This window comes from Babylonia areolata, chromosome 21, assembly GCF_041734735.1.
Source record: "Babylonia areolata isolate BAREFJ2019XMU chromosome 21, ASM4173473v1, whole genome shotgun sequence".
NCBI classification, from domain to species: Eukaryota; Metazoa; Mollusca; class Gastropoda; order Neogastropoda; family Buccinidae; genus Babylonia; species Babylonia areolata.
This window is the reverse complement of record NC_134896.1, coordinates 33,832,659-33,850,158: the sequence shown is the minus strand read 5'-3', so window position 1 is coordinate 33,850,158 and position 17,500 is coordinate 33,832,659. Positions and strand designations below refer to the sequence as shown.

General features: G+C 42.9%; 1 pseudogene across 1 annotated transcript in view; it reads left to right on the top strand.

The window, feature by feature from the left end:
* Nucleotides 1-17,500, top strand: part of LOC143296100 (uncharacterized) — a 49,499-nt pseudogene that overhangs the window by 21,185 nt on the left and 10,814 nt on the right. The gene's annotated exons all lie outside the window — the stretch shown is intronic.

Genomic DNA, 17,500 nt, shown 5'->3' with positions numbered 1-17,500 from the left:
GTGAGTTTGGGTGTTGTTGTTTTTTTTTGTTTTTTTTCGATAACTATAAGGCTCCCGAAGATAATTTCTTTTTCCGACAATCCCAAACTAGGGCGATAAATTTCGCTAGGGATCTTATATTCTTACTTCATCATCTATCAAGAGAGAGAGAGAGAGAGAGAGTTTCCTCTTTACCGACAAGATTTGCCGACCTTGTGTCAATTTAGTTAAAGAGCGTGTGTATCTTTGCTAAACCGTTTGACCAGTCGTCCTTCCCCGGCCCCCCCATCCCCAGCCCCCCCGCCCCTCGTTCCCCTCGTTCCCCTAACCCCACACCGCCCCCACTCACGACGAGGGGTGGAGGGGGTCGGGGGAAGCAAGGGTCAGGTGTTTTTTTTTTTTTTTTTTTTTTTTGTCCAGTGCTGATCAACCTGTGTTACAACCACCTTTCCCCCTTTTGCTCCGGAATTAACAGGAGGCTGTGTCTTCTTCGTTGAGTAAAAAAAAAAAAAAAAAAAAAAAAAAAGTTGGCTGAGGGCAAGAGAACGATTGTTTCTGGCTGTCTCTCCACCTCCCCCCCACCCACTCCCATTCCCCCTACCATCCACCCACACACACGAACCGCCCAACACACATCACTGTCTCTCCACTACAGTCGTGTGGAAATGTTCAGGGGATTGATGGAGGGTGGGCGGTTTTTATTTATTTATTTACTTATTTATTTATTTATTTTTTAATTTTCAATATTTTTATTTTATTTTAGGACGATGTCTGAATCTTAGAAAGAATTGAAGGACAATCGCGTAACCTGGATGTTGCTCATTGATGTGTTAGTCACTTGGTAACCAACGTGTTCTTTTTAACGTTAAGCTAAACAACTGTACAGAAACATGCGCTAAAGGGAAAAAAAAGAATACCCAAATAAAAACAAAACAAGACATAACAAAAGACCCCATCCAAAAAGCAACAACAAATAAGCTCCCCCAAAAAAACAAAACAAAACAAAACACACACAAAAAAAACCAAACCAACCAAAAAACCAAAACGCACACACAAAAACAAACAAAAGCAACAAAAAAGCACAAAAAAACAAACAGAAGCAAAGACAAACAAACAAAAAACAACAACAAAAAACAACATCAACAACAACAACAACAAAACAACCAAACAAAAACAACAAATAACCACAGAGAGAGAGAGAGAGAGAGAGAGAGATTGATTGATTGATTGATGATTTATTGTCAAAAGCATTTACAGCCATTTTGACAAAGGGGGATTACAAAAAACTAATTAAACAAATACCACGAAACACACACCGCAACAACTGTACGCAAGAAAAGGGTAGGGAAAAAGAACAACAAAAGAGCAAACAACATGTGGACCATCCATGGTCATAATTCATTTGTTTATATAATAATTAGTGAATCCGTTAATTCATTAGCATTAGGGGTCATCTGTATATAATTACGTACCTTTTACTTGATTCTTTATACTGTCTGCCCATTTTCTAGTGCTTTTCTGCCTACAGTTAAGTGCTACGGTAATAAATTTTGACATAGCTGTTACCATCACTTCGTTCTCGTTTTTATCAGTATCAGTATCAGTAGCTCAAGGAGGCGTCACTGCGTTCGGACAAATCCATATACGCTACACCACATCTGCCAAGCAGATGCCTGACCAGCAGCGTAACCCAACGCGCTTAGTCAGGCCTTGAGAAAAAAAGAAAAAAGAAAAAAAGTATATATATATATATATATATATATATATATATACATATACATATATATATATATATATATATATATATATATATATATATAGAGAGAGAGAGAGAGAGAGAGAGAGAGAGAGAGAAGCGTACATACATAAATAAATAAATAATAATTATGATGGAAAAAAAAAAGAAAAAAAAGATAGTAGTAATTAAAATAATGATAAAATAATAATAATAATAATAATAATAATAATAAATAAATAAATAAATAAATAAGACAACAATGATGATAAATAAGCAAATAAATATAAAACATGAAGACACACATTCACACATACACCCACACATGCATAACAGATATGCCCCCAAAACGCAGTTTCATAGATATGAAAGCACAGTCAAATACATATAAACGTACATGAGCTCCAATACACACACACACACACACACACACACACACACACACACACCACAAATTTCCCTGCACCTCCTCTACCCCCTCCTCCACACACTCGTTTTTTAGCACGTGTTGATTGCGGGTCAAGTCATCAACGGGACTTAATTCTATGTTGAATGGATATCTGTTTCGGATGTGTGCATATGCAGGACAGTGGAATAAAACGTGAATTTCGTCTTCTTTTTCAGGGGCCGCACATTGGGCAAGTGCTGTTTGCCTCAGCCTCAGTTAGACACCATATTTTCATACCCAACACCTTGGCATAACCATACAATACAAAAACCATTGTCATTCAGAATTTTCTGTATTTTCGATACCCAGTTACTTTTTCCTAGTTCATTTTGTAAATGGAGCATTTCATATGTTTGTCTGCTAATTCCAGTTAAAGGCAGTCTGAGCCAATATTTAACACATTTCACTGCAGTTCTGGTAAAAAGAGGATACCTGCCTGTCTCCCCATACAACAGCTTATTAATTTTGATGAGTGCATAGGCATGTTTAGAACCCGTTTAATTGAAAAATGTATGCACCTTTTCTATCTGGCTAATAGGTCCAGGTTCTAAACCCCAAACTTCAGAGGCATACGTAAGCATGGGGTTCTATTTGGCTGTCAAATAATTTCCAGAACAGAGCAGGACTGATAGAACCCAGGCGTTTCATGGCATTGAGGATTTCTATTACTCCTCTTTCACTCTTCCTGCACTGTTCGTCAAGGGAAGTAGTGAGGCAGAGTTTAGTCATGAATGTCAACCCTAAGTATTTATATGCATTTGTAACTTTCACTTCAGTGTTACCATACAGCCACTTTTCACTTGACGACAAATATCCACCCATGCGAAACACTACAACGTTTGTTTTTAGCTAAATTAACTGTAAGAACTAAGCGATCAGCTTCATGAGAGAGAGAGAGAGAGAGAGAGAGAGAGAGAGAGAGAGAGAGAGAACCAAAAAAAAAAAAGAAAAAAAAAAGAATATTACAAGAAGCAAAACAAAAGAAAACAAAACAAAACAAAAACACCATTTCCACTGGAGCACCATTCATGTTTGCAAAGATTAAAAAACAAAACAAAAACAAAAAAAAAACCCCAAAAACCCCAACCCTTATAGCATTAGTCATGTGCCTTCAAAAGAGGAGTGGACAATACCTTACCACCACCAGCAATCAGGAATGTGAGACACCCGCGATTTCCACGGGAGATTAAAAAAAAAAAAAAAAAAAAGAAAAGAAAAGAAAAAGAGCCAGTGGTGGTATGGTACATCCCTGTTGACAGGAAGGTGTGGACGGAAATTAAACCTATCACTTTACTCCCAATCTCTCTCTCTCTCTCTCTCTCTCTTAAGTCCCTTGTCTTACCCCACCCCCCATCCCATCCCCACAGCTCCTTCTTCACTCCCTTGGTCCCTTGTCAAATCTGTCTGTTTTCAAATCCTGACAACCCAAAGCACAGTGTGTGCTGCAGGAGAAAGTCTTACCCCCCAAGATGGAGTTTTGGAAACAAAACAGTGAAAAGCTAAGAAACTACGTGATGGAAAGTTTTAGCCCTGGATGGAGTTTTGGAAACAAAACAGCGAAAAGCTAAGAAACTACGTGATGGAAAGTTTTAGCCCTGAATGGAGTTTTGGAAACAAAACAGCGGCATGCTAAGAAACTGCGTGATGGAAAGTCTTAGCCCTGGATGGAGTTTTGGAAACAAAACAGCGGCATGCTAAGAAACTGCGTGATGGAAAGTCTTAGCCCTGGATGGAGTTTTGGAAACAAAACAGCGAAAAGCTAAGAAACTACGTGATGGAAAGTCTTAGCCCTGGATGGAGTTTTGGAAACGAAACAGAGACAGGCTAAGAAACTACGTGATGGAAAGTCTTAGCTCAGGATGGAGTTTTGGAAACAAAACAGCGAAAAGCTAAGAAACTGCGTGATGGAAAGTCTTAGCCCTGGATGGAGTTTTGGAAACGAAACAGAGACAGGCTAAGAAACTACGTGATGGAAAGTCTTAGCCCTGGATGGAGTTTTGGAAACGAAACAGAGACAGGCTAAGAAACTACGTGATGGAAAGTCTTAGCCCTGGATGGAGTTTTGGAAACAAAACAGCGACAGGGTAAGAAACTACGTGATGGGGAATACATAAACTGTAGCCCAGGCGCTCCCCGCCCATGTAGTAGCTGATTATACATGCAAATCCCCTCTCGAGATACACCCCCCACCCCCGCCCTACATCCCGCCCCTCCCCTATGGCCTCCACCACCGTCCCCCATGCCCCCCCCCCCCCCCCCCCACCCCCCGCCCCCTCCCCTCCCAATATGGTGTCAGGCAAAGGGAGAAAGCCTTTGGGGATTTCTCATATCTCGCGTCCTCGTCGCTGGTTGCTTTTACCCACAAGGCCTGTTGACAAACGGTAACGACGTGCGGATTTCAAGTCTTTGCCTGTGTATATTTGACTCCCGTGCGGGGAGCTCTTGGGGGCAGGTAACGCCGGTTTCCCCCCCTGGTTATCCCCCCCCCTCCCACCATCCCCAACTGAAAGTTGTCCCTAACTTGTAGTGTCGGGATTAGGATCGGATCTCGGGGCTTGTGTACTCGGCGTGTCCGCGGCTAAACAGGTACCGATAGACGCCGGTGTCTCGATTTCTGTTGGGGGATGTGGGGGGATGGGGGTGGAGGGTGGGGATTCGTGTAGGGGGGTGGAGTGGGATTGTGCTGGGTGGTGGTGGCTGTGTTTGAGGAAGGTAGTGCAGGAACTGTTTTTAGATACAGACGTTTTAGGGTATTTTGTGTTAGATACAAATGATTTTGGGGTATTTTGTATGGATGTTGATTTTTTTTAAACTACTTTTTCATTTGTTATAGAATTAGTAGTGACAATACCAGGCCTGTTTTGCTGTTGTTTTTGTTGTTTTCCCACTGTAACTGCGTTTATCTTTTTGCGTATTTTGCGTACTGCTTTTAAAGACTTTTAGTTGTTGACACCAGCCTCATAGTGTTAACTTTATAAAACATTGACGTTGATTTTCAGCATGTTTAGACACTGTCAGCTTCTTGAAATCCAGTGTGTAAGCACGAAGACATGTCTTTGTTGTTACGTCTAAGATCCAAGAGAATTGTAATGTTTTCTTTCCCACTGTTGTGAGGACAACGAATTAAAGGATCTTAAGAATCTGCAAAGTGCTTCCAACTTAAATATTATTTATTCAAAAAAATAGTGTGAGCAAAAAGTATCTCGAAAGGTTCTTAGCTGTTCAGTGGTTGGGGGTGGGGGGTGGGGAATGATTTTAATGAAGTTGTCCCGATTAATGAATAGTCGCCGATGTTTTCGGAGCCATCCAGGTCAACGAAGTCGTTCTTTTTCTGTTTTGTCACCTCTAACACATGAGATCTGCCATTTAGTTTGAAACAAAAGCATTTTCCAAATATAAACGTAAATTTCAGTTTGGTGACTGTGAACCACACCGTTGAGGATCAAGGGAGAGTTTTAAAGTTCGGTGCACGGAATGAGACTTAACACGTGTGCGTGATAGTCAGTCGTGTCCGACTCTGACCATCAGAACAACAGAGAAAGCAACTGCTGTCCCCACTATCTGGGCTAGAATTTGGTTATAGTGGAGAGTGTCTTGCCCAAGTTACATGCCCACTCTCTCGGCCCAGAGGGTTCTAGGGCAGTTGGCGTTGAGATGGTTCCCAAAGGCCGACTAGCCCCCAAGGCTGCAGCACTAAGAGCCAGTGCAATAATTTGTTTTCGCCTCCTAGTTTGAGAGTCATAGTCCTTCACAAAAGACTAACCTGTAAATGATTTCCAGTTGCAGTAGATAAACCATTGATAATACAGCTTTCATTTCGAAGTTGCCCGCACTGTAAGGTTATATCACTCTGTGGTATACGTAAAACGGAATGAAATGAGCCTAACGCGTTGAAAACGAACAAACAAACGAACAGTGAACTGTGCTTGTCGGAATGAAGAGACGACACAACATAATTATTCTCTTGGATTGCCCATCACTTCACATCATCCCAGTCAACAAGAAGCTTGTGTCGGGTGCTGCGAATCATTCTACCTTTTGCTGCCAGCAACTCGGTACATGGGTACGCCATGGGGCAAAGTGTGTTATCTGTCCCAGTCCATTATTTACTTTTTCTTCTTCAGATTAAAGATTTATTTTTTATGGGTACTTGTATAAAATAAAAATCCTCTTTTTTATGTTCACACCTCTTATCTATTCTTCTTTTTCAATTGTGCAATAGCACTGAAAGGTGAACATCCTTTAAAATGAAAGATTTGTTCAGTCACCTCCAGCACACAGAACAGCTCAGATTGTTTGCTCCAGTTCAGATATCCGTCACTGGCTTATTTCAGGGAACACTTCTTCCCCCTCCTTTTTAAGATATTTTTATCCCTTTTATGCCTCACCCACTGATATCTGTTACGAGCTTGATTCAGGAATATTCTATTACCAGATTGATTCAGGAAACATTCCCCCCTTTCCCTTTCACCCGACTCCCAGAGAGAGAGAGAGAGAATTCCTTTCCTTAAGTCCACAATGCCGATGGTTCAAATTACATCAGAATCGTTAAGCCGGGGGTTCAGTAAACCTGGCAGGACTTGAGTTCAGATCTCAGCTCGCCAGCGAAGCCAGCCGCTATGTCCATAGTGGCGGGCGACGGGTTTAAAGAATTACGGGGGTGGGAGGGGGGATGGGTGGGGGTTGGGGGGGTGTGGGGGTGTGGGGGGGCAGTGTTTGAGGGTGTCATCGCCGTCATTCGTGGGTACCTACAGCCCTGAAGAATGTCCTGACAACACCCAGGGTGTGGACCTGGACAAGGTGGTAACAGCGCCAGCCCCTATGCAGGTAGTAGTGTGCCCTTCCTCGTGTCAGCTTCACATGTCGCCCCGGTCCCTCTCATGAGTGTGTAGATATATGTCTGGAATTTGGAGAGCTTTTTGTTAAACTATCTTTTTTCATGTTATGTGCTTATGGTGTTGTTGTTTTTTTGTGGAAGTGTAGACTGCTTTGTTGTTTGTTGTAGAAGTGGAAAAGCTCGGTACAGCGAGTCTCTCAACCCCCCGCCCCTTTTCCTGAAAGGTGGGAGGGATTTCTGAACGGGGGGGTTATTTTGGTACGTGTCACCGGTATCTCACTTGAGAGCGCGCGCCTGTGTTTACATTATTCATGTGGAAACCGCTGTATCTTGAAATCTGAGTTTTGATCTGTGGTACTGAACGGAAACAAAGTAAAGGTTTTGACTAATGATAGTGATAACAGCCTTACCGAACAGGTTAAAAAGCAAAACAACAACAACAACAACAACACCAGAAGATATAAAATGTTGACATCCAGAACACCGCCCATTCATGTATTCACTGACTGTGCCTTTAAAAATTCAACAACAAAACACTTCTCAGCAGTGAGGAAAGACTTGAATTGCTGTTCCAGTCTCGACTCAGTTGGTTATTAATTTGTCATCTTTCAACCTACCGCAGACAGCAAATCACGATAATCATCGTTTGAATTCGCAGAGGATGTGGGGGGGGGGGGGGGGGATGGGTTGGATGGTAGGGGAACAGGCAGCGGGGCAACCCTTGTGAGAAAGGCAACAACCTGTGTAAGGCCTTGTCGGGACACATACACACACACACATACACACAGACACAGACACACACACAGAGACACACACACACAGACACACACACATACACACACACACACACACACACACACACACACACACACACAGACACACACACACACACACATACACAGACACACACACACACACACACACAGACACGCAGACACGCGCGCGCGCACACACACACACACACACACACACAAAGAATTAAAAAAAAAAAGCCTATGAGATTTTCCTGATAGGCCACATAACAAAGTCTGTTTGACAGTGCCAACTACTTGGGAGCGGGTGAACGGGGGGGGGAGAGGGAAAGATGGTAGCGATAACGAACAACAGAATTCTTCTCCGTTGAGATGTCTGACATGGTCTGGGCGTCCCGTCCGGTTAATTTAAAGGTGGAAAGAAAGTTGTAACAGGTTGTTATAGGGGCGTAGATGGACTTGTTGGTTTGCTTGATGGGCGAAGCTGTTAAAAAAAAAACACCCTGGCTGATTAGGGCTTTGGATCTTCAACGTTGTTCTCATCACTGCTTGGCAAAGAAGAAGAAAGAAGGAAAATATTGGACCACCCAGGAGAGTGACAGATAGGCAAGACAGAATCATCGCCATAAAAGCAATGAAAAGGCGTTTCGTCAGGGTTTTTTTTTTTTTTTTTTTTTTTTTTTTTTTTTTTTTTTTTCGTCAAACAGAAGCAAACTTTTTACATCAGTGATTATTTCATGGATCCTATTTTATTCAGCAAATACCGTGCCAGAAGAGAGAGCGAGAGAGAGAGAGAGAGAGAGAACAAACGAACGAACGGGCGAACGAACTTTTTTAATGAGGGAAATGGAAAAAGCATGCATATGATTTTGTTACATCCAGCCCTCAGGGCAAAGAGAAATAAATCAAAATATTAACAATATAACAGAAGGTTATAGAAATACATACATGACATTCAAATACACTCAAATGCACGGTAAACATTTACAGGTACATAATCATAATGCTGTGACAACGATGTATGTAAATATAATATGATAGTGTAATGTGTGTGTGTGTGTGTGTGTGTGTGTGTGTGTGTGTGTGTGTGTGTGTGTGTGTGTGTGTGTGTGTGTGTGCGCGCGCGCGCGTGAGAGAGAGAGAGAGATGACGATGATGATGAAAATGATGATGATGACGATGACAATGACGATGATGATGATGATGAAATGCACACTGGACATTCGGGTAAACATTCACATGTATATGATGATAATGCCTGTAGTTGCAGACAGACTGAAACAGAAAGACAAAGCAAGAGATGGAGAAAATTTCGAACAAATTCACTTGAAGGTGTCAGCAACTTCTTTCATTAAATGAGCATGATTGATATGCATTTTTAAAAATTCATTTAATGATGTGCGGTTATGCAGAGAGGATGGAATATTATTCCAGAGCTAACCACCAGAATACATGAGGCTGGATTTAAAAAGATCAATTCTAGGAAGAGGCAGCATTAACTTATGAGTATGGCGATTAATATTAAAATGAAATGAACCAGTAATGGGATGGTGGAGCACAACCAGAAAATATTTTGAACATGAAAACTGCTTTGTTATACTTGAGTTTCAGTTTCACTGGAAGAATGTCCAACATAGTATAGTCTGTAAAGGACAAGAAATAAGATTTAAGTAAAAAAATAAAGACTATGCAGAGGTTTGAGAATATTTTCGCTTGCCAGATCCCAGATAGTGGATGCATAATTTATATGGGATTTAATAAAGGCATGGAAAAACATTTTACGGGAATGGATATCTAAGAAATGTTTGATCTTGGACAGCTGATAGATTTTTTTTAGAGAGAGTATTGCATATCATTCCAACATGCTCAGACCACGATAGGTTGTTATCAGTTACTAGCCCTAAAACGTTGTGGAACTCAACTTCATCTACGATTTTACTATTAATAAACAGGGGAAGACAAATATCAGAGATGTTCTGACGCTTTTGTCTGGTGGTTATCATCAAATATTTTGTTTTATGTGGGTTAAGGCTCATAAGGTTTAACTCCGACTATTCAACTAACTGATTAATAGTTGTTTGTAATGATGCACATATTCCATCCCTTTTTGAATTACTAACATGCAGTGTCGTGTCATCTGCGAACATTTCAGAGTGTGCTCTTAAACACAGAGGCAAAATCGTTAATATAAATGGAAAATAGCATAGGTCCAAGGACAGGACCCTGAGGTACACCATATTTCACTGGCATAAGAGAAGATTTATGCCCATTGACCAGCACCAGTTCTCTTTTATCCAGGAATGAAGAGATAAGTTTTAGTGTGTCCCTTTAGGCCATATACTTCAAGCTTTTTTTAGAAGAAGAGTGTGGTCTGTTACATCAAAGGCTTTGGCAAAACCAACAAAGACAACTCCAGTGATTTTGTTATCGTTTGTGTTAGTAAGCCATTTATAAACTAAATTGGTTAGTGCAGTGTGACATGAGTGGTGTTTCCTAAATTCTGACTGGTCAGGATGAAACATATCAAATTTGTCAAAATGATCAAGTAAAGGCTTTTTAACGTGATTTTCTAAAGGTTTAAAGATAACAGATAAAACAGAAATAGGTTTATAGGTAGAAGGGTTAGTACGATCACCAGATTTATGAAGTGGTATGATTTTAGCAATTTTGAACGTTTTGGGGAAATTTGTTTTTGCTTATACACAGGTGAAAAACATAAGTGAGTGTTTCAGAAATAGCGGGAGCAGTAATCTTTAAAATCTTACCATCAATACCATCTAGTCCACGAGTGCTTGTTTGTTTCAAATGATTTAAAGCATTATAAACTTCGTGAACGGATATTAGTGGGATGTTCAGGTCAGAAGATATATGTTTTGAGGCACAAAATTCTTGTAACTTTTCACGATTATTGAGTACACACCTAATGACCTATCAGATCGTTCTTTTGAAATAGCTGTTGAGAGAGAGAGAGAGAGAGAGAAAGAGAGAGAGAGTGGCCCAGTAGTAATACGCTCGTCTAAGAAGCGGGTGTCTACAGGTTCGAGTTCCATATACTTAACAGGATTTTTAACCACCCCCTTCTTCTTCTTCTTCACAAGGCTTTCAATGGTGATCTGAGTGCTAGTCATTCGGATGAGACAATAAACCGAGGTCCCTTGTGCACCATGCACGTAGACACACGTAAAAGAACCCACGGCAACAAAAGTGTTGTCCCCGTGAAAATATATTGAAAAATAATATTTTCATAGCAAAAGAGAAGAAAATCTTAACGCGCGCGCGCGCGCGCACACACACACACACACACACACACACACACACACACACACACACACACACACACACACACACACACACACACACACACACACACACACACACACACACACCATTCGGAATGTATTTTTATTACAAAAAGACACCAAAAGCAAAAAAACAAACAAACAAACAACAACAAAAAAAACAACAACAAAAAACAAAAACCCAAACCACCACCACCAACAACAAAAACAAAACAAAAAATACCCTCACAAGACCAACTGCCAGGGAAATAATTTTAGCTCCATTAACAAACAACAAACAATGCATTTAAACGACGATTTTCAAGGTATACTGTCAAAACCGGTTTGTATTTCAGCAGGACGGATCCAAAATATGGAACCCATGAAAAAGTTCCGAGGAAAAGCGGACATTGTTCAGTTTCTCTTAAAAGGGGCATGTATCTTCTTCTTCTTTCTTCTTCTGCGTTCGTGGGCTGCAACTCCCACGTTCACTCGTATGCACACGAGTGGGCTTTTACGTGTATGACCGTTTTTACCCCGCCATGTAGGCAGCCATACTCCGTTTTCGGGGGTGTGCATGCTGGGTATGTTCTTGTTTCCATAACCCACCGAACACTGACATGGATTACAGGATCTTTAACGTGCGTATTTGATCTTCTGCTTGCATGTACACACGAAGGGGGTTCAGGCACTAGCAGGTCTGCACATATGTTGACCTGGGAGATCGGATAAATCTCCACCCTTTACCCACCAGGCGCCGTCACCGTGATTCGAACCCGGGACCCTCAGATTGACAGTCCAACGCTTTAACCACTCGGCTATTGCGCCCGTCAGGGGCATGTATGCTCAACGATACAAAGATAAAGAATATAACAACAACAACCGAGCTCCAAAACAAAACAAAATAAAAGAAACAAGAAAACAAAAACAACAACAAATAAAACTCCACCGAATACCGACACTAACACTTTTGTTGTTGTTGGTCCTGTAATAATTATTCGCACATCCTGATCGCTAAAATCACTTGCCTGGGGTTTCTTAGGGGTATCATCCACCATCAGCATTCGTATTCAAAATAAATCACCGAACTTTCCACCCGCGAACTCTTGGTAAACATTCAATCCAGAGATCTATTTTATTATTCTTTTCCGGTATACGATAAGCGCCACACATTAACCCAATTCCCTACGTGGAAAAAGCTTGTCAGCAGCAATCGTCACAACATGATAAGCTTTTTTCTTCTTCTTCTTCTTCTTCTACACCTCACCACCACCTCCACCACTACCTCCTCCTCCTCTTTCCCCTCCTTCTTCGTCTTCTCCATCCTCTTCTGACTCCTTCTTCTTCTTCCTCCTTTTTCTCCTCCTCCACCTCCTCCTCCTTCTCCTCCTCCGCCTTCTTCTTCTTTTATTTAATCTTCGTCTTCTTTTTTCTTTTGTTTTTTTAAGTGTTATAAGCTCGCTATAAATCATAACTTTGTAGGCTGTGCATTTGTTTGCAATGGGGTTGTAAGGCAGCACGCAGCATTGTGTTGGGTCCTGAGCTTGTGGCCTTGACACGCATCGAGTCATATCACGGGATACTGCACCGCTCGTTTCTCAACTGTTTTGTAAAAACATCCTCCTCCTCAAGATTACACCCCAGGGCTGTTTTTACAAGAAAAAGGGGGAAAAAAAAGAAGAAGAAAAATGACACCCGAACTAATCATACAAAAATAAAGGAAATAACGCAGTTCGTAGTTTGTCATTTTCGGACGTAGTAAACCACACAATTACTTATAAACTGATGTGGAACAGTTTGGGACAAGGCAGCACACATTGGTATATACGCCGCAGCACACATGATATACGCCGCGTTTCCTTTGAAACCAGCCACATGAGCGTGTCTTTAAGCAGCAATATACCACTCCCTTTTCCGCAAAGAGGGTTGTTTGTTTATTAAGCGTTAGTTTCTAATATTTAAATGCTTGCAAAACCTTTGAATAGGTAGACTCGGGGAGTTTTATGATGTGCACGAAGTGCACTGAAATATCAGCTCTTGAAAACTTTTTTCTTTCTTTCTTTTTTTTCCCTTTAACTCGTTGTTCACAAAGACGGTATCAACATATTCCAATTCCAACATTATTCATTCACCCTTGCTATTCAAACACGAACACACGCATACCAATTCACCACTATTCGGACAGTGTCAACCAGCAAGCAGCAGGATATTTATGGTTTGTTATTGGAACTGCATTGTCAAGAATAGAAACGCACAAAATCCCAACCCATCAGTTGAACACACAATGCTCTGTTCTACAGAAGAAGAAGAAGAAGAAGAAGAAGAAGAAAATGAACACAAAGGCTTACACATAAATCAAACCGACATCTAGACACGATCATGGATACGCTTTGAAAAAAACAACCACACACGCACGAAAACTCTCTCTCTCTCTCTCTCTCTCTCTCTCTCTCTCTCTCTCTCTCTCTCTCTCTCTCACACAGTCACCCATTTACAAGTCGTAAAAAAACAACGTTCTATCATAGTACTGAGTTCTTCTGCCGCTGATACCACCAGCTTCATCCTCCTCCTCCCACCCCCAGCCCATCCCCCCAGAACCCCATGAATCACCTGGTGGTATTCCAAGCGACTTTGACTTCACCTCTTTAATTTAGACGAGCCCTTTTATTGCATTCTTCCTCTGTATCTTCACATAAGCCTGGGTTTAGATAGGGATACGGTCATTGGGCGTTTTGAAGACAAAGTGTTTTTTGTTTTGTTTTGTTTTTTTGTCCAGGTAGAAATCTGGTGCCAGTTGCATTGCTTGGTTCTAACTTTTTGAAAGTTACACGTGACTAAATGCCTACGTTGACCGAACTACGCCATTGGTCAGTTCCATACTACACACAGTTAGTGGTGCTTCGTCCGTCGGGATCGACGAGGACCATCTAGTCATCCTGGGGGTGGGTGGGTTGGGCTCTGTGGGTGCGCAGATGACTGGTCAGGCCAATCCGCGCCCGGAAGGTTCTGACGCAGTGTGGACAGGGGATGGTGGCGGCTGTCGGGGACTTGCTGGCACTGCTTTTCCTGGCCTGTCTGCGTTGCTCTGCTGCAGCGATTCTGTTGGCCTCACAGGATTTGGCGCCTTTGTGGACAGCTGAACGCCACTTTGGTCTGTCCATTGCATTCAGCTCCCATGTGTCGTGGCTGATGTTGAAGGCCTTCAGTTAGTAGCGGGTTACGACCATACAGTTAGTAGCGGGTTACGACCATACTAGGCTCGTCCGTCCGAGCAATGCAACTGATTCCTAGAGAACTTCTTCTTCTACTGCGTTCACTCGTATGCACACGAATGGGCTTTTACGTGTATGACCGTTTTTACCCCGCCGTGTAGGCAGCCATACTCCGTTTTCGGGGGTGTGCATGCTGGGTATGTTCTTGTTTCCATAACCCACCGAACGCTGACATGGATTACAGGATCTTTAACGTGCGTATTTGATCTTCTGCTTGCATATACACACGAAGGGAGTTCAGGCACTAGCAGGTCTGCACATATGTCGACCTGGGAGATCGTAAAAATCTCCACCCTTTACCCACCAGGCGCTGTCACCGTGATTCGAACCCGGGACCCTCAGATTGACAGTCCAACGCTTTAACCACTAGGCTATTGCGCCCGTCGCTCCTAGAGAACAGAACAGAACCCCTCACATCCAACGCCAAGTTATTATCTCTTTTCTTCCCATTCACGGGTTTGTCCTTTTGTTGATCAATCTTGTCCTTGTTCGTTTAACCCTTTCACTGCCAAGCTCCCATTTATGCACAGGCGTGGTAGAGGACCCATGTCACTGAAAGGTGACCATTCATTGGTCTGTTATCCATGAACCTACTGCTCTTAATGTTCGGTGGTAGGATAGGCCATATTTTCTATACATCGCAGGGGGAATCCCCAGCTACCTTTAGCCACTATCTTTTCTGTGTTTGTACAAGGAAATTTTGTACTCTAAATTGACTGGCGGTGAAAGGGTTAATGTGTGAGTCAGAATCTCGCCCCCCCCCCTCCCCCCCCTTCTTTTCCCAGTTAACTACTCCAGGTGAACACACTAAGGTTCCAGGTGCCTTTTTTTCACTATGCGCCTATAACGTGGGCTTCTGTTATATGTTAGTCAGTCATGTCCGACTATGACCGTCAGAACAGCAGAGGAGGCAACTGCCGTCCCGTCTATCTATCTGGGCTAAAATTTGATTATGGTGGAGAGAGTGTCTTGCCCAAGTAACATTCCCACTCTCTCGGCCAAGAGGGTTTTAGGACAGTCGGCGTTGGGATGGTTCCCAAAGGCCAACATCCCCCAAGGATGTAGCATCAAGAGCCAGTGCAGTTTTGCCTCCTAATTTGAGAGTCATAGTCCTTCACAAAAGACTAAGCTGTAAATGATTTCCCATTGCAATGGGGAAATCATTGATAACACAGCTCTCACTTCGCTGTTGTTGCAGTTAGCCCTGGATTAGTCCCTGTGATTGTGCTGGACTGTAAACGAATGGTCTGACTGATGAAAACAAGTTCCGTCCTTGTGATTTGCAGTCTGCATTTGTACTTTCTTCTTGTTGTTGTTGTCAGCAGTCAAAATCTCCGGTCCTTCACTTCCCCCTTTCCCCCTTCCCCTCCCCCCATCCACACACACACACACACACACACACACACACACACACACACACACACACACACACACTGGAAGCGAGCTTACGCCTCCCGTTGCTTTCCGTCATTCCTTCTTATCTTTTTCACACATATCTGCCGTAACACCCAGGCCTTCAAACTCATGATAGCCTTACATACCCATTGTGTTTCTCTCAGAAGGACGTCCGTCTTTCAAACATTTCTTGGGGGAGATAGAACAGCATGAACCTGATGACCCCCCCACCCCCCCCCCCCCCCCCCCCGTCACCCTACCTCGCCCTTCTCCCGTCCCCAAACATCTCCCCAGTGCTTAGGAAGGTCTGGTGTCTTCCTTTGTACCGCCAAAGTCTGTCGTTTTCCCATTAAGTGTTTGACAGTGGACTGGCCCCCACAGGCTTTTTCACAGGGGACGACAATTGTCACTCTGTGACGGCGAGTTATGGAGCTGTCTATGAAGTTTGCCTTGTCACTCTTTGACGGCAGGATTTGGAGCTGTCTATAAAGTTTGCCTTGTCACTATGTGACGGCGGGATTTGGAGCTGTCTATAAAGTTTGCCTTGTCACTATGTGATGGCGGGATTTGGAGCTGTCTATGAAGTTTGCCTTGTCACTCCGTGACAGCGGGATTTGGAGCTGTCTATAAAGTTTGCCTTGTCACTCTGTGATGGCGGGTTTTGGAGCTGTCTATAAAGTTTGCCTTGTCACTCTGTGATGGCGGGTTTTGGAGCTGTCTATAAAGTTTGCCTTGTCACTATGTGATGGCAGGCTTTGGAGCTGTCTATGAAGTTTGCCTTGTCACTCCGTGACAGCGGGATTTGGAGCTGTCTATAAGGTTTGCCTTGTCACTCTTTAACGGCAGGTTTTGGAGCTGTCTATGAAGTTTGCCTTGTCACTCTTTGACGGCGGGATTTGGAGCTGTCTATGAAGTTTGCCTTGTCACTCTGTGACAGCGGATTTTGGAGCTGTCTATAAAGTTTGCCTTGTCTGTGACGGCGGGTTTTGGAGCTGTCTATAAAGTTTGCCTTGTCACTCTTTGACGGCAGGTTTTGGAGCTGTCTATAAAGTTTGCCTTGTCTGTGACGGCAGGTTTTGGAGTTTGCCTTGTCACTCTTTGACGGCAGGTTTTGGAGCTGTCTATAAAGTTTGCCTTGTCTGTGACGGTAGGTTTTGGAGCTGTCTATAAAGTTTGCCTTGTCTGTGACGGCGGGTTTTGGAGCTGTCTATAAAGTTTGCCTTGTCTGTGACGGCGGGTTTTGGAGCTGTATATGAAGTTTGCCTTGTCACTCTGTGACGGCGGGTTTTGGAGCTGTATATGAAGATGCCTTTGCACTCTTTGGCGGCGGGATTTGGAGCTGTCTCTAAAGTTTGCCTTGTCACTCTGTGACAGCGGGTTTTGGAGCTGTCTATGAAGTTTGTCTTGTCACTCTTTGACAGCGGGTTTTGGAGCTGTCTATGAAGTTTGTCTTGTTACTCTTTGGCGGCGGGATTTGGAGCTGTCTTTTAAGTTTGCTCTTTTACCTACTTGAGTGGGTGTGTGGGTGGGGGTAGGGGGTGGTGGTGGGGATTCACATACCTGCATTTTGCAGATCCGAGGGAGGCATGTGTGTATGTTAGATGTTGCATTCCGTCCCGCAGCCTTTTCACATGGGACTACAACAGGTGTCTCCCCTTGTGACGCGGGGATTTGCATCTGTCTATAAAGTTAGTCTTTTTTCTTAGCACACACACACACACACACACACACACACACACAACAACAACAAAAACAACAACAACAATAACAAAAACCAACCAACTGCCACCACCACCACCACTAC